Source organism: Mastomys coucha, chromosome X (genome assembly GCF_008632895.1).
Source record: "Mastomys coucha isolate ucsf_1 chromosome X, UCSF_Mcou_1, whole genome shotgun sequence".
Taxonomy (NCBI): Eukaryota; Metazoa; Chordata; class Mammalia; order Rodentia; family Muridae; genus Mastomys; species Mastomys coucha.
The window spans coordinates 117,985,609-118,004,755 of record NC_045030.1 but is presented as its reverse complement, the minus strand read 5'-3'; the positions used below and the strand labels follow the sequence as shown (position 1 = coordinate 118,004,755).

The window sequence follows — 19,147 nt, the reverse complement described above, 5'->3', positions numbered from 1 at the left end:
TAAAATTTATTGTTGTAAATGTATAGAACTTTATGTTCTAATTAACAAATTTTGATTTTTGTGCTAATAATTTATATAGATATATATTCATATAAAGATTATTTATAGTTAAACTATGCATATAGGCTTAAAAAGTAATTTTTGATTTTTTGTAGGTATCATTTCCCCTTGCTTTCCTCCCTTCAAATTCTCTTATATACCAGTCCTTGCTCTTGTCAAACTCATGGCCTCTTTTATTTTTAATTAGTTGCTGATTCATACATATATGTATGTATAAATATATACACACATACATATATACATATACATTTTAAATATATAATATAACCTCCTTAGTCTATTAGTGTTATTGCTTGTACTCACCATTGACGATTTGGTATTGGATAAGCAATTGGTGTGCTTCTCTCTGAGGAAGACTGCTTGTCCTACTCTTAGGGTTCCTTGATTGTCTTTAGTTCTGTGAAGAGTGTTGGGAGGCTGCTGAAGTAAACCTCAAGAGCATTACTTTCTGAAGCAATATTTATCAGGAACTACATTTTCCTTGAACTGTCAAAAATTAGTTTAAGAAAATTATGGAACTCTATGCTCATTTACTTAAAAGTCCTTATTTACATAAAGGATATGCACTTTGTATGTTACAATCAGAGTTAACTGAGACTATTGAGTAGTATAGAATATCGAGTAGTATGAAAAATTGCAAAAGTTGCTTATTACTTGATATGAAGTGTAAGTAAGTTGATTTACTTACATGCAATGGCACCATGATAATTTGTTCAAAAGTTCTGGTTTTTGTAAATGAAATATACCCTGTTGAGTCATATTGTGGGCTTGTCTTCAGAAAATATGTATTCAGAGTAGAGTGTTGAGAAATGATAAGATTTTGAGGACACTAATTTTACCCATATGTTAATTAATAGATTTATAGCTAGTGGGCTATTAGGAAGAAGTAGTCCATTGTAAGCATTCCTGTGCAAAATGCATAATATCTTGTCTTTGGTCCCTTGTTTCACTCTGCTTCCTGGCCAGATGATGTTCAGCAAAACTATAAGTCTAAAGCAATGAACACAGTAACCAAAGACTAGAACTTCAAAACCTAAGAACCACCCCCCCAAAAAAATGAGGACATCATGAGTTTTGTAGGCAAATAGATGGAAATAGAAAATATCACCCTGAGTAAAGTAACTCAACCCCAAAGGACATACACAGTATGCACTCATGAATAAGTGAATATTAGCCAAAAATATAGGATGTCTAGGATACAATCTATAGAACACAAGAATGTTAACAAGCAGAAGGGCCCAAGTGAGAGGATACCTCAATCACACTTGGGAAGGAAAAGAAGGAAATCACACAGGTGGGTGGAAGTGTGAGGGAAGGATCTGGGTGGGATAGGGAACAGTAAGGGGAAAGGAGAACATGATCAGGTATTGGGGGTGAAACAGTAGTGAAACACTGAGGCCCAGGAGAAAGAATGGAAACAGGCAACTTTGAGAGTTAGGAAGCAGGGGACCCTCTAGGAGGTACCAGAGACCTGGGAGGTGAAAGATGCTCAGGACTCTAAGGGAAGGAACTTAGATGAAATGCCTTGCAATGGGGAGAGTGAACTTGTAGAGTCCGTCTCCAGTAGAAGAAAGGAAGGGCATCAAGTGGAGGGATGGGTTGCTATCCCACAGTCAAAATCTCTAATTCAGTATAGTTCCTGTCTAAAACAACTTAGGAACAAAAATGGAGAGGATCCTGAAAGAAAGGAGTTTCAGTGACATGCCCAAATTGGGATCTATCTCAAGGGGAGGCTCCAAGGCCTGACACTATTACTGATGCTATGGTGTGCTTTCAGACAGGAGCCTAACATGGCTGCCCTCTGAGAGACCCTACCAGCAGATGACTGAGACATAAGTAGGTACTTATACATAACAACTGGACTGAAGTTGGGGACCCCTATGCTTGAATTGGGGTAAGGATTAAATAAGCTGAATGGGAAGGAGATCCCATGGGAAGGCCTGCAGCCTGAACTAATCAAGACCCCAGGATGCTCCCAGAGACTGAGCTCCCAACCAGGAGCATTCAGGGGCTGGTCCAAAGTCCATGGCACATATGTAGTAGAGCTCTACCTGGTCTAGTTTCAGTGGGAGAAGATGTGCTTAATCCTGAGAGCTTTGAGGCCCCAGGGAAGGGGGGCTGATGGAGGAGAGAGTACCCTCTAGGAAGCAAGGGGGAAGAAGAATGGGATGAGGAACTCTGGGAAGGAAGACTGAGCGTGTGGCAAAGACTGGAGTGTAAATAAGTAAAATAAATTAAATTAAAAGTGAATGAATGAATAAATGAATGAGTAAATAAACAAACAAACAAATAAATAAAAGAATAGAGTGTGGGATAAACTTAAATGACGTATTTGACCTTCTCTCTCTCCCTTCTACTAAGGGTATATTTTGAATTATTAAGTTGATGGCAATTCCTGTAACCTGAGTGCCTATGTGCCAGAAACACTGCAGGTATGCAATGAGAATATTTCGTAGAGAGTTTTATTCTAGTTTTGCCGTTTCAGAATTCTGTGCTGCATGCAGAAGTAAGGATATCAAAAAAGAATTGAAAATGATTCATTGTAAAACACCGTCCTTGACTTCTAAACTTGATAGAAGCACCAGAAAAACTGACACGATTTTATGAGACTAATAAAAAACAGGAGGTGAATAAGCTTTGGAGTTCTCAAAGGTTCCTTCATCACTTATCACCTTTATCTTTCAAAATAGAGTTTTCATTCATACAAAGAAAATGCTCTCAAATAAAATAGTAATTGTTAACATATTGGAGCCTCAGTTGAAAATTCTCTCTAATGTGCTTTGATTGTAAGAAATCTTGAGAAATAGAGAGCAATTTATTTGTAGTTGATGCTTTAGAGGGTAGTTGGGTTCATGTTTGAAGTAACCTACTAGTTTGTTAAATGGAAGAGGCTATAAAAATAAAGGCAGTATTTAGATATTTAATAGAGTCTTAAAAATATGCATTTAATTCCTAATATACAACATTGCTACAGTATTCCTCTGACACTCATTACCTTAACTCAAACTATTGCAGAAAAAGAAGTCTCTCAACCATAAAAAGCAGTGGTGCTTATTTTAAGAGAAAATACTATTTTTCTTGTGTTTTACTTGTAAATCAAGTAAGGTGATATACATCAACATAATTTCTAATTAATTAATTTATTCACTTTACATTCCACTCACTGCCCTACCACAATCCTTCTCATTATACCCCTATCCCTCTCCTGTGAGCAGATGGGGACCCCTTGGGTATCTCCCCACCCTGGTACATCAAGTATCTGCAGGGCTAAGAGCATCCAATCTGACTGAGGCCAGAGAAGGCAGCCCAGTAAGAAAAAAGTACAAGCAACAGCTTTTGTGTAGCTCCCATTCCAGCTGTTTAGGACCCATATGTAGACCAAGCTGTACATCTGTTAAGTGCATATGCCAAGGCCTAGGTTCAGCCAGTATATGTTCTTTGATTGATGGTTCAGTCTCTAAGAAACCCAGTTGGTCTTCCAATAGAGTTCCTATACCCTTTGGGGCCTACAATCCTTCCTCCTGTTCTTCCATAGGAATCCCTTAGCTGTATCCACTGCTTCAGTGTGGGTGTATGAATCTGTTTATATCAGCTTCTGGGTGGAGTCTCTCAGAAGACAGCCAAGCTAGACTATTGTCTGCAAACACAACAGTGTCAGGAATTGGTACTTGTCTGTAGAATGGGTCTTAAGTTAGGCCTGATATCGGTTGGTCATTCCTTTAGTCTCTGCTCCATCCCTTCTCCATGCATTTCTTGTACATGGGATAAATTTGGGGGTCAAAGGTTTTGTGGGTGGGTTGGTATCTTTATTGCTCCACTGAGGTTCCTGCCTGGCTACAGGAGGTAGCCCCTTCAGTTTCCATAATTCCAATGCTCTAAGTCACAGCTAAGGTCACCCCCATTGATTCTTGGGTCCTCTCTTATCCCAGGTTTATGTTGTGCCTTAGTGATACCTCCTCACCCTGCCAGTTGCAGATTTCCATTAATTTGCATAGCCATCAGACCATCTTTCCTGTCCCTCCACATACCTGATCCTGAACCACCCCTGAATTCCCTTCTCCCACCCAGTACCCTCTCTATATCAGCTATTTATCACTAATTTATTCCCCTCTTCTACATTAGATTCAAGCAACCTCCTTGGTGCTTTCCTTCTTGTTTAGCTCTTTTGGATCTGATGAGTACAGCATGGGTATCCTGTACATTTTACAGTAATATCTACTTATATGTGAGTACATACATCTATTTTATGGATAATCAATACTTATAAGTAAGTACATACCAGGCAGGCATGGCCTTTTGGGACTGGGCTACCTCACTCAAGATGATATTGCCAAGATCCATTCACTTGCCTGCAAAATTCATGGCATCTTTGGTTTTAATAGCTGAATAGTATGCCATTGTGTAGATATACTACACTTTTTTATCCATTCTTCAGGTAAGGGACATCTAGTTGTTTCACAATTTCTGGCTATCATGAATAAAGCTGCTATGAACATAGGTGAGCAAGTGTCTTTGTGGAATGAATCAGTAGTTTGGGGTTTATGCCCAGGAGAAGTATACTTACATCTCAAGGTAGAACTATTCCCAGTTTTCTGAGAAAATGACAAATTGATTTCCAAAGAGGTTGTACAAATTTGTACTTCCACCAACAATGGAGGAGTGTTCCCCTTGCTCCACATTTTTATCAACATGTGCTATCATATGAGTTTTTCATCTTAGCTATTCTGGCTTGCATAAGACACAATGTCATAGTTGTTTTGATTTGCATTTACCTGATTACTAAAGACGTTGTGTATTTCAAGTCCTTCTCAGCCATTTTAGATTCCTTTGTTGAGAATTCTGTTTAGCTCTGTAAACATTTTTAAAAAAAAATCAGTTATTTAGGGTGTGGTTGTCTAACTTCTTGAGTTCTTTATACATTTTGCATATTAGCCCTCTGTACATTGTAGGATTTGTGGACATCTTTTCGCAATTAGTGTGCTATCATTTTGTTCTACTGTCAGTGTCCTCTGCTTCACAAAACCTTTGAAGTTTCATGAGGTCCCATTTATCAATTGTTGCTTTTAGAGCCTGAGATATTGGTGCTTTGTTCAGGAAACTGTCACCTATACCAACACTTTCAAGGCTATTTCCCACTTTCTTTTCTATGAGATTTAGTGCATCTTGTTTTACATTGAAGTCTTTGATCCACTAGGAGTTAAGGTTTTTTGCAGGGTGAATAATATATATCAATTTGTATTCTTCTACATGTACATATCCAGTTAGGACATCACCATTTATTGAAGATGCTTTCTTTTTTTTTCCATTATATGGTTTTGGCTTCTTTACCACAACTCAAATGTCCAAAGGTGTGTGGGTTTATTTCTGGGACTTTGATTCAATTCCTTTGTTCTACGTCTGTTTCTGTACTAATACCATGCAGTTTTCATCACTATTTCTCTGTAATACTGCTTGAGGTCAGGGATGGTAATTTCTCCTGAAGTTCTTTCATTTTTCAGGATTGTTTAGCTATTGTGGGTTTTATGTTGTTCTACATGAAGCTGAGAATTGCTTTTTCAATGATTATAAAAAATGTGTTAGAATTTTGATGGATTTTACTGAATCTGTTGATTGGCTTTGGTAAGATGGCCATTTTCACTATGTTAATTCTACTTACCCATGAGCATAGGACATCTTTCCATCTTCTGATATTTTCTTCAGTTGAACTTCTTGTCATACAGATTTTTACTTGCTTGGTTAGAATTATACCAAGATATTTTATATTATTCATGACTATTGTAAATGGTTATGTTTCCCTAATTTCTTTATTGGCCTGTTCATCATTTGTATAAATGAGAGCTACTGATTTGAGTTAATTTTGTATGCATCCACCTTGTTGAAGCTGTTTATCAGCTTTAGGAGTTCCCCAATAGAGTTTTTGGGGTTGTTTATGTATACTATCATGTCATCCACAAATAACCATACATTGGCTTCTTCCTTTCCAATTCATATTCCCTTTTTTTCCATTAGTTGTTTTATTGCTCTGTATAAAACTTCAAGTACTATATTGAATATGTAGGGAGAAAATGGGCATCCTTGTCCCACTTTTAGTGGATTTGCTCTAAGTTTCTCTCCATTTAGTTTAATGTTTTCTGTTGTCTTACTATATATTGCTTTATGTTTAGAAGTGTGCCTTGAATCACTCATATCTATAATACTTTTAACATGAAGTAGTACTGGATTTGTCAAAGGCTTTTCAACATTTAATGAGATGATCATGTAAGTTTTTTTTTTCTTTCAGTTTGTTTATATGGTGGATTACATTGGATTATGTTTATAAACTTTCCTGTATTAAACTATCCCTACATCCCTGGAATAATGCCTAATTTACCATGATGTGATTTTTTTTATGTGTTCCTGGAGTTGGCTTGCTAGTATTTTATTGAGTATTTTTGTATCAGTGTCCATAGAAGTGTTGAGTCCTTTTATGGTTTAGATATCAAGATCACTATGATTTCATAGAATGTGTTTGCAGTGTTCCTTATGTTTGTATTTTGTTGAAGAATTTGAGGATCAACATAATTTTTTAATTATAAAATGAGCCACAGACACTAACCCTAATTGTGTCACACATATTAAGCATTATTTTTTTTTGTTTCATTCTAGCAGGTGTGTTTCATTATTGAATGAAATAATACCTTTTCTTCAGATAATATTCTACATTTTAATCACTCAGATCACAAAACAAAGAGAGGAAGTATTCCTTTTATTCAGTAGGATATGTGTTTTATGAAGGCCTAAAGAATGAAATTAACGGTAGTCAGTCTCTATTTTCAAATGGTCTTATTCTCACTTATAACTGGAATTCTATTTATGCTATTACATATTTTAAATGAATATATGAATCTAAGAAAAACTGTTACTGAATTCCTGATGACATATCTATCTAGATTAACAATTCTTTGACAGGAGACCAATTGAAAGAAATTTTCAATTAATTTTTGTCATATGTTCATCCTTAAAGATAACACACATATATGAATGTCTATGAATGTGTTTATAAAATAGTAATGAACAGGTTTTAACATGATATATCTTTCAAGACTTTTGTATTATCTTACTTAACAATTATTAACATTTACATTTATTTTTTTTCAGTGAACAAATGACAGAATGACTATTAAATGTTATGTAATTTTTTAAACATTTAAACTATTGTAAATTAAATAATCCAGTAGTTGTTTAGAAGAAGCTAGTTTGTGTGTGTGTGTGTGTGTGTGTGTGTGTGTGTGTGCTTTTAAAAGTATTGTACCACAGCTATATGGGGGATTTATGTAATTATATAATTAAGCTTTTGGATATGTATTATAAGAAATAATATATGATTTTTCAACTATACATTTATTTATGCCCCCTTTAGTTTTATTGGTAAACTCGATGCTCATATATTTATGACTAAATGAATTTAAATAATAGCAAAATAATAATTTTCTGAAATGTGATATCTATTCCCATATCTATGAATAATTCATATTTAATTTAAATAAAGAAATTAATGCTTGTTATTAATTAAAAACTTGAAATGACTATGCATTGGACAATAGATCATGTTGTTATCATTTTTATTTTAACCTCAGAAATGTGACAACACCCAAAAGCTTTCAGATATTGAAATTTGAACTCTACTAGGAAACATTATAGTTGCTCTGATAGCTAGGATGCAGTTGCCAGTCAGGATAACTAGGCAAATGCAAAATACTTTATTCTTTTGTATCCCTGTATGTGAGCTGCCACCTGAAGGTATGGGGTGGGTTTTTTTCCAACACAAATTATCCAATGACTGAAATTCTTGCCTTCATTCCTGATGGCTCTGTGTACTTTGTCATCTACCAGGATTGGTTTGTTGTAGTTTCTCATTGGCTTTAATTATAGGACATGGTAGCACAAAGAGATTCCCTAAAGGATCTCCTGTACACCAGATATAGTCTTACCATCATCTTAGAGAAGAAACTTAATTTTGCCTTGGTAGTGTGAAGATCCATAATCTTACTAACACAGTTCTCCCTTTCTTATCATCTTGGTTTAAGAGCATCGGAATCTCAAAGTGACCAGGGAAAGTTTGAGTTTCCAGTTCAATGGGATATTTGTTGTGTTTTCTTGCCAAGGATGTTCCTCTGCTGGATCCAAACTTCTAGGCCAGCACAACTTAAGGTCACATGAACAGGACGCAAATATTTCCTTAGTCAGTCATTAGGGATAATAATGAATGGAACTATTATCACCATTTCCACCTCTTGATTCCTGGATTGATAAATCCTTGCTGTGGAATAAACTGAACCATATATTAGATGTTGACTCAAAACATGTACCACTTTCTGGAGAATCACACTCCAGCCTTCCAGCCTACTACCACATAATTGGTGCTGTTACTATGTCTTCCAAAAGACATTTGATTGTTCTATTTAGCTTGCTGCTTTAGGATAGGGAGACACATGACAAGAGCAGTGGATTGATTCTAATAACACTTTCTATATTAGGTACCATTCTATTGTTGTGACAAAACACCATGACCAAAGTAAATCATAAAAGAAAGCGCTTATTTAGGTATACGTTTTCGAAATATTAGAGTTCATGATGTTAGAGCAAATGCATAACAGTAGGAAGAGCAGAAAGATCACATCTTGATCCACAAGCAAGATATATAAGGAGAGTGACACATGGAATGGGATGTGTCTTTTGAAATCTCAAATATATTCCTCAGTGACATATTTCCTCCAATAAAGCCACATTCAATCTCTTTCAATACATTCAAACAACTAGAAACCAAGTATTCAAACAGATGAGCCTTTGAGACCCATTCTTATTTAAATCACTACAAGCAATGAGGGGATGGACATACATACTAGAATTTGAGACATGTTTAAAAGAGAACCAACAGCTCACATTAGTCTCTTCCTCTCCCATCCTCCTCCTCATCCCTTCCCTGTCCCATTCCTTTCCCTCTCCCTCACCTCCCCCTTATTCCTCTTTGACTTTATCTCCCTCTCTCTTCCTCTCTCCTGATATCTCTGCTTCCAGCTAGTGATTAGGATGTAATCTTTCAGCTACTAGACTAATACCATACCTACCTACCTACTGGCTCACTCACCACCATGATAGGCTTGGGCTCACTGCCTGAATCTATAAACAAGCCCTAAATGTAAATGTTTTCCTTCATAAGTTACCTTGGCCATGATGTTCATTCACAGCAATAGAAAACTGATAGGTCTATCATTTCTCTAAATAAATCTCACAAAAAGAAACCGATTATGGTGTGCTGGTTGTTTTGTTTGTTTGTTTTATTTTTCTTAATTGAGCTGTCTGATTTTTGATTTTCTAACTGTCCTTACAGGTCATCGAGATGAATCTGTGTCATCTTAAGCAGTCATGTCAAATCTTCTCATGGTTTAATATATCCATATAAATTAGCCTCTTATTTCTTTTATTCCATTTGACTCTGTACAAATTTAAGTTATCTGAAGATTAAAGAGTAGAGTAGCAGCAGCTTTGTTCTATGATATTTACATTTATTTTATGTTTTATTTTATTAAAATTGAAATATATATAACATTTCTCCATTTAGAAAGTATTTTTAAGATAAGAGGTTCAATTATATGGCTATCATTTTATAAGAAAATGAAACTGACAATTATTTAGGATACCTTTGAGTGTATTTTAAAGTGGATAATGCTAAAACATTCTTAAATTTAAAACTCCATGTTTTACAATTTCATGGACGAAGCCAACTCTTGGGTTCATATCACTCAAATACACTTTTACAGCTTTGATTCTGTGGCTCTGAGAATAATTATACTAATTACACTTATCCATCTAGTTGCACTTATGGTTCTGTCAGAAATTTCAAAATAATTTCTAATAACTATTAGAATTTCCTTCATAAATATGCATATGATAATGTGTGGTTTATGAAAAGGGTAATCTTGTTCCTAATCATTTCTGTTGTTATAGTATCAGTCTACATCATCTAAGCAGGAACAAAGAGTTTATTTTTTACATTGTGATTTATGTTTGTTTATATCCCTTCTGTGGATGCTGGCAATATTCATAATCAGTCTTTTATTGTAACTTTAAACATTTAAATCTTAATTTATTTCAGAAAATGTTCATATACTATGAAAATAATAATGCTAATTCTTCTGAATTTCAAGGAAAAAGATACATATCAAATGTTTATCCTAGGTAAATGTGCTTATTGTAGCATGAATGACTCTTCTCCAAAATTTGATTGTTTAAATATGTAGCATTACTATATGTAATCCTTAAGAGATTATTAGGATGTGAAGTCCCCCTCCTTTATTAATAAAATTAAGCCTTTATGAAACAGTCTTTACAAATCATTGGATATATTTGCTTGTAACATTATGCTGAATGTGAATAAAACATTTCCTTTCTCTCTAGAATATGTCATAAAGTTTCTGTTTGTGAAGCAAAGAACAACCTTTACTAGACAACTACACTTTCCAACCCTCTAAACTGTGAGAAAAAGAAAGTACACTGTTCAGAAACTGATATGTCTTAGGTTCATTGATATAATAACACAAATAGATTAATAAGTGTCAAGTAACAGCAATACTAATAACTTTAGAAATTATGAAGATACCTTCAATTTATTTTTGTAGATCATAATACCTGCCATTATTTGTAATTCTTCTTTGTCCATGTATATGAATGATTGTTTTACTTGTTTAGTATTTGTTATTTTTCTCATTGCTTTGGCAGATTATATGGTAGAAAGCAACTTGGGAGTGGCTGTATTTTGCCTTATATTTCAAGCAGATACAATACACAATTGCGAAAATGCAGGGAGCCAATTGGAAGAGGTTTCTGGTCACATTGCTTTGATAGTCAAGAACCAGGGATGGACAAAAAAATGGAGGCCAGCCTGTAAAACAGCAGGTCTACCCTCACTGACCAAATTTATACAGCAAGATTCTAACCTCCTAAAGTCTCACAAACTTTCCAAACAGAGCAAATTAAAAGACCAAGTACTCAAGTGCATAAGTCTATTTGGGGACACTTCCCACCTAAACCACAGTATTGTACCACTGACACCTATAAGTCTCATGGCCAAATTAAGATTCAAATATGTCTATCTTTTTGGAAACTACTGGAGTAATAGATTTCAATAAGGTTTTACAAAAGGTCTTTAATGTTATTTGTCCCACTTTACCCTGACTTCCCCTTCCCTACTCAAATTAAAACTTCTAGTTTCCTTCCTATTTCTTGATAATATTATATTCCATTTCTCCTTGCTGGGAAGGTTATCTGTTTACCCCGAGTCCATGATTACCTACCAAATCTCAGTAATTATTCAAATTGATATACACATATGTAGTTCTTAATAGCTAACATACACATGTGAGCATACAAAGAAAAACACACAGTCTTTTTAGTTTGCTGGATCTGGGTTACCAAACTCAGGAAGACTATTTCATTACTATCTCCATCAATTTACATAAAATTTTCATAATTTCATTTTTCTTGACAACTAAATAATATTCCATGCATACATATAACATTTTCATTATGTACTCATCAATTAATTGTTATCATCACTGTATTTAATTTATGAGTGTTATGAGTAAAGTAGCAATGAACATGAATTATTACCTATCACTGTAATAACATGTAGAGTCCTTTGGACTATACTCAAGAGTAGTAGACCTGCATCTTAAGGTATGTTTTGTTCAGCTTTTTGAGGAATTTCCACACTTATTTTCATAGTTGCTTTCCCAGCAGAAGTGAATGACCATTCTTCCTCCCAGGTTATTTTTAGAATATGCTGTCATTTGTTTTGCTGATCTTCTTCATTCTCAAAGGGTAAGATAAAACTTCAAAGTAGCTTGAGTTTGAATTTTTCCAATATTCAAAGATGTTTTACTTTTTAAAAAATTACTTTCAACAGCTTGTCTCTGTGTGTGTGTGTGTGAGCTATCTGTTTAGTTATATATCCATTTTTTAAAAATTGAAGGTTTTTGTGTGTTCATTTTATTTCAGTTCTTTATATATTCTAGGTATAAACATCAGATAATATAATTTGTGAAGACTCTTTCCCATTCTGATATTTTCTGCTTTGCTTGAATTATGTTGGTGTTAGTGCATATGCTATTGGTGTCTGTAGTGGCTGTTCCTGGTTGTCAACTGGACTCTATCTGGAATAAACTAAAATCCAGAATTGGAAGCTCACCTGTGATCCTGATCTTGAGGCTAGGGGATATAAGTTTCTGACCTGGATCTTGGCATGGAGATCTTGAAGAATAGTGGCTATGAATCGCAGGAGACTAAGGTAAAGAGATCTCAGAGGAGTTCAAGGTCTTCTGGGCCAAAGCAAGTCCCAGATCCAGAAATGGTGGTACACAACTCTAATCTGGGCCATACTTTCTGCTGGAGACCTACTTAAGAATATTGGTAAAAGGAAGGCTCTCTCTTTGCCAGCTTGCCTTGTGGGACTGAGCTAGATCCTTGGGCTTCCATTCACAGCTGCTGTTGACCATTGTTGGGGAGATGGACTACAGACTGTAAGTCATCAATAAACTCCCTTACTATATAGAGACTAACCATAAGTTCTGTGACTCTAGAGAACCCTAATACAGTGTCCTTTTTAAAAAATCCTTTCCAATACCAAGGAGTTCAAGTCTGTTTCCCACTTTATTTTCTGTCACATTAAGGTTATCTGTTCATGTTTATTTCCTTGATTTATTTGTAATTGAATTTTTCACAGTGATAGATAAAGATCAATTTTGATTCTACTACATAAAGCTATCCACTTTAACCACTATCATTTGTTGAAGTGTCTATCTTACCTCCTGAATGTATTTTTGGCTTCCTTGTCAAATATTGGGTTTTGATAGGCTATGTCTGGGTCTTCACTTATATTTCATACATAAACATATAAATTTACATGTCACCATGTAATATAACTTGAAATCGGGGACAGTGATATCTCTAGAAGCTGTTTTCATCCAGTTTTTTAAATTCTCCTGATGTGTATATGTGTGTGTGTGTGTGTGTGTGTGTGTGTGTGTGTGTGTATGTGTGTATGTGTATCCATATGAAATAAAAAATTGTGTTTGTGACTTCTGTGAAGAATTATGTTGGAATTTTGATAAGGATTACATTGGATGTGTAGATTATTTTCAATATGATATTATTTCCATAATATTAATTCTATTTGTTCATGAATATGGGAGATCTTTCTAACTTCTGATGTCTTCTTAAATGTCTAAAAGGTTTTTTTTTATATTTATTTTTTATTATAAATGAGTACACTATAGCTGTCTTCAGACACACCAGAAGAGGGCGTCAGATTTCATTACAGGTGGTTGTGAGCCACCATGTGGTTGCTGGGATTTGAAATCATGACCTTCTGAAGAGCAGTTGGTGCTCTTACCCGCTGAGCCATCTCACCAGCCCCTAAAAGTTTTTATTATACAAATCTTTTACATGCTTGTTTAGAGTTATTCCAGGATATTTTTATTGGAGGCTATTTTGAAATTTTCTACTTCATTGGTTTCTGTCTCAGTCAGTTTGTCATCTACATATAAGAAAGTTACTAGTATCTATTTATGAATTCTGTATCATGCCAGTTTGCTAAAAGTGGATATCAGCTGTAGAAGTTTTTGACAAATTTTAAGGGTCATTTATGTATTAAAATATATTATCAGCTGTGGGCCTGGGTTCCAGTCGCTGCTGCTCAGGCTGCGGTTCTCTGCTGCTGATGCCTGTGGCTGCAGTGTGTTAGTGAGAAGGAGGCAATGCATAATCATGATATATTTTATTATAGGAAAGAGAAAATAGGCTGGAAATGTAGAGAGAAAGAAAGGAGAGAAAGGAGAGAAGAAAAGGAGAGGGAAAGAGAGAAAGGAAAGAAAGGAAGCAAGTGAGCAAGAAGGCAAGAGAGAGTGGAGGGGTGAACTTCCCTTTATATTGTGTGAGGTGTGGCTCTCTGTCTGTGGGGCAGGACATGCCTGGGTGTAGGGGGTAGGGTCCAGTTAGAATGCTGGAAGCTTGGGTATTTTCTATGTGACAGAGCACACATCTCCTGCAGGGTATCTGTTGGGGGTTGGAACTGAAACAGGAGCCAGAGACCAGGAGTTATGGCCCAACACCTTCTGTCCCTTGCAGGCAGAGATTACACAATGGGGAACCCGGAGTTCTAGACTTATACTTGACTGGGCTCAGGTTGTCTGAACAGACCACTGCCCTACAATATTTACATAAATAAACTTTGATTTGTGCCTTTCCTCTTTGCTTCCACTTGATCTCCTCAAAGAGTTTAATTGCTCTAGCTGAAACTTCAAGTATTACATTTAATATGTATGGAGGTTGGATATCCTTGTCTCATTCCTGATTTTAGTTTGAAATGCTTAAAATTTTTCTCAATTTCAAAATGATTTGCTGTAGAATTGCTGTAAATGATTTTTATTGTTTAAATGTGTCCTTATCCTTACTCTGTAGGACTTTTATAATAAATGAATGTTAGATTTTATCAAAGGACTTCTCTAAATCTAATGAGATGATACAATTTTTGTCCTTTACTCTGATTATTTATTGACTTAATCTATTAACTATTTCTATATCTCTTGTGTGAAGCCAACATCATCATAGTGGATAATTTCTTTGATGTGTCCTTGAATTCAATTTGCAAATATCTTGTTAAAATTTTCAACTATGTTCATAATTGTTATTTGTCTATATTTTCCTTATTGTTCGAACTTTCTGTAGCTTTTACATGAGGATACTAAAGACTTCATGAAAAAAATAGAAGATGTTTCTGTTCCTTCAGTTTATATTTTGTACACACATTTGAGAAATACTGGATTTAGTTCTTTGGAGTTCTGTCAGAATTTATCACTGAAACATACTGATCTTGAGCTCTTTCAATTGGAAAATTTTAATTAGTGCTTTTACTTCATCAAGGGTTCTGGATCTGTTTAAATGATTAAATTTCATCTTATTTTTTAGGTGATATATATCAAACAATTTCTTTTCGATTTTTCAGTTTTGTGGAACATAATTTCTTTTTCTTCCTTCCTTCCTTCCTTCCTTCCTTCCTTCCTTCCTTCCTTCCTTTCTTTCTTTCTTTCTTTCTTTCTTTCTTTCTTTCTTTCTTTCTTTCTTTCTTTGCAGCACAATGGTAGTTTCCCATCTGTCTTCTCCCAGTCTTTACCTACCATGTCTATTCTTCCCACATCCATTCACTCCTCTGTTTCTCTTCAAAAAAGGGCAGGTCTCCCATGGATCAACTAGCCATGTCATATCAAAATACAGGAAGAGTAGGAATCTCTTTTCCAATTAATGATAGATGAGTCAATGAAATAGGAGGGAAAGCTCCCAAAATCAGGCAACAGAGTCTGAGACAACTATTAGGATTCCTGCAGAAAATCAATCTATACGAGTGTAACAAAATATATGTGCAAAGGCTCTTGTTCAGTCCAATGAAGTCTCAATGGTTGGTGGTTCAGTTTCTTTGATACTTTGATAGGCCTAGTTAGTTGTTTCTTTGGGTTTCTCTTTAGTGTCCTTGACCCTTTTGGTTGCCACAATCTTTCTCTACCTCTTCCATATGAGTCCTCAATTTCCCTCTAATGTTTGGCTATTAATCTATGAATCTGTGCCCATCAATTGCTGGATAAAAGCACCTTTAAAGACAATTGGGCTAGGCACCAATCTATGAGTATAGGAGAATATCAATAGCATTCATTTAATATTTGGTTCTATTCTAGGCCTCTTGTTCCTCACCCTCCAGGCAATGTTAGGGCTGTGTTCCCTCTCATGGCATGGTTCTAAAGCTGTCCAGGTCATTGTTTCGAAACTCACACAATGACTGCATCACCTTTACCCCAACACATCTTGTAGGCATGGTAAACTGTACATCAAATGTTTTGTGGCTTTGCTGGTATTCTCTTCAGGGGAAGACTTGTCTAGTAGTAAGAGATGCCAATTCAGGCTTCATATCCCCTATTGCTAGGCATCTTCATCCCTGTGCTAGAAATGCTCCCCAATTTGGGTTTTCTCTCTTAGTAATTTGTCTTGCTCTCGCCCTACATCTGATACATATTGTTCCCATACCCACCTCCCATCCAGACCCCATACACCCACAGTATTTATTCTATTTTCCCTTCACAGTGAAATCCATGTGTCTTTTCTAAGCTTTTCTTCTTATTTAACTTTTCTCAGTCTGTGGATTGGAACACGGTTATTCTTTACTTTACAATTAATCATGTTAAAGTGTGTACGTACCATGTCTTTTGGGGTATGGGATACATTACTCAGGATGATCTTCTTTATACATTCTTTTGTTAAGAGATATCAAGTTTCTAGTGTCTGAGTATTATGGATACAGCTTCTATGAATATAACTGAACAATGCTTGTGGTATGGTTAAGTATCCTTTGGGTATATGTCCAAGAGTGGAATAGCTTGGTCTTGAGGTAGATTGATTCTCAGTTTTCTGGGAAACCACAATATTGATTTCCAATTTGTCTGTACAAGTTTGCACTGCCTCCAGAAATGGAGATGTGTTCTTGTTCCACATCTTGGCCAGCATGAGCTGTCAACTGTGTTTTTTTATTTAGCCATTCAGATGAGTGTAAAGTGGAAACTCAGTGTCATTTTAATTTTCTTTCTTTCTTTTTTTTTTTTAAATATGGAATGCTTCAGGAATTTGCATGTCATCCTTGTGGAAGGGCCATGCTAATCTTTTCTATATCATTCCAATTTTAGTATATGTGCTGCCAAAGTGAGCACCATTTTAATTTTCATTTCCTTGATGACTAAGAAAGTTTAACATTTTTAATTGTTTCTTGGCCATTTGAGATTCTTCTGTTGAGATTTTTCCATTCAGATCTTTCCCCGTTTTTTAATTGGATTATTTTTATTTATTTTTTTTTTCTAGTTTCTTGAGTTCTTTATATTTTAAATATCACCCCTCTGTCAGGTGAAGAACTTTCTCAGTCTGTAGGGTGTCATTTTTTTCCTATTGACAGTGTCTTATGCCTTAACTAAGCTCTACTGTTTCATGAGGTTCCATTTATTAACCATTGATCTCAGTGCCTGTACTTTTGGTGTTCTGTTCAGGAAGTGGTTTCCTGTGAAAGTTTGTTCAAGGCTTGTCTCTACTTTCTCCTCTATCACGTTGAACATATCTGGTTTTATATTGATGGCTTTGATCCTCTTGGACTGAGTTTTGTGCAGAGTTCTTCTATATGCCTCTATTTATTTCAACCAGCACCATTTGTTGAAGATGCTTTCTTTTTTTCCCATTGTATAATTGTGGAACCTTTATCTTTAAAAAAAAAATAGGTGTCTATAAATGTGAGGACTTACATTTGGATCTTTGATTTGATTCCAATGATTAACCTGTCTGATTTTGTGTTAATACCATCGTGAAATCTGGGAGGGTGATACCTCAGGAAATTATTTTATTATGTAGGATTGTTTTGGCTACCCTGAATGTTTTGCTTTTACATATGAAGTTGAGTATAGTTCTTTAAAGATCTATAAATAATTATGTTGGAATTTTGATGAGAAGAACATTGAATCTGGAGATTGCTTTTGGTAAGATGGTGATTTTTACTAGAAATCTTATGAGCATGGAAGATTTTTATAACTTCTGATATCTTCTCTGATTTCCTTTCTTAAAGACTTGATGTTATTGGCATACAGGTCTTTCACTTGTTTGGTTGTAGTTACACCAAGATATTTTCTAGTTTTTATGGCTATTGTGAAGGATGTTATTTCCCTGAATTTGTTCTCATCCCATTTATTATTTGTGTGTGCGTGTATGTATTTGTGTGTGTGTGTGTGTGTGTGTGTGTGTGTGTGTGTGTGTGTGTAACAGGTACTGAACTTTTTAATTTATATGTATATCCATTCAGCCACTTTGCTGAAGGCATTTATTTGCTATAGGAGTTCCTGTGTAGAATTTTTGCAGTTGTTTATGTGTAGTATTATATCATCTACAAATAGTTATACTTTTATTTCTTCCTTTTCAAATAGTATCTCCTTAATCACTTTTAGTTGTGTCATTACTCTAGCTAAAACTTCAACAACTATATAAATAGGTATAGAGAGAGTAGATGGCCTTATCTTTTTCTTGATTTTAAGGGAATTTCTTTAAGATTCTCTTCATTTAATTTTATGTTGGCTCTCAGTTTGCTGCATATTGTCATCATTATATTAGGTGTGTACCATGTATTCCACTATGTTAAAAAAAAACTTACAAAAAGCCACATGATCTTTTCATTTGTTACACGCTTTTTCATCCTCTAATGAGAAGATCTTGTAGCCTTTCTAAAGTACTTTTTAACATGGTAGATTACATTTTTATATGTTGAATCCTCCCTGTATCTGTTGGATAAAGCCTACTTGATCATTGTGAATGACTTTTTTGATGTATTTTTGGATTCCATTTGCAAGTAATTTATTGAGTATTTTCATATCAATTTTCATTAAGGAAACGGTTTGAAATTTCATTCCTTGCTGAGTCTTTATGTGGTTTGGTTTTAAGGTGACTGGTCTCATGAAATGAATTTGGCAATATTTCTTCTGTTTCCATTTTGTGAAATAACTTGAGGAATATTGATTTTAGCTATTCTTTGAAATTCTGGTATTATTCTATGCTAAAACCATCTGTATTGGTATTATTTTTTTTGGGGGGGAGAACATGTTTAATGACTACTTCTTTTTCCTTAGGGGCTAAAGTTCTATTTAAATTGTTCTTTTGATCACGGCTTAAATTTGGTAAGTGATCTCATTTACTTAAATTTTCATCTCCATCCAAGATTCTCTGCTTTGTTTGTTTTGTGTTTTGTTTTTTTTTGTTTTGTATCAGTTCTATTTATATTTTCAGGCATTGGAAGACAGTTTTAATCATTTTCTTCATCCATTTGCCTATATTTTTCTAGATTTCTTTAAGAGACTTATCCCTGTAGTTCTTTGAGACAAGAACAATTATGGGTCAGAGGTTTGACTGTGGGATTACAACCCTCTCCCTCATTTATGCCCTGTTTTTCTGCTGGAGGTGGGTTCTTTATGTTCCTTCTCCC

The 19,147-nt window shown here is 35.0% G+C and overlaps 1 non-coding gene across 1 annotated transcript; it reads right to left on the bottom strand.

Moving 5' to 3' along the window:
• Nucleotides 1-16,740: 16,740 nt before the first annotated feature.
• Nucleotides 16,741-16,847, bottom strand: LOC116095889. Its single transcript, XR_004120757.1, has one exon. It is a non-coding gene; the product is annotated as a U6 spliceosomal RNA (small nuclear RNA).
• Nucleotides 16,848-19,147: the final 2,300 nt, after the last annotated feature.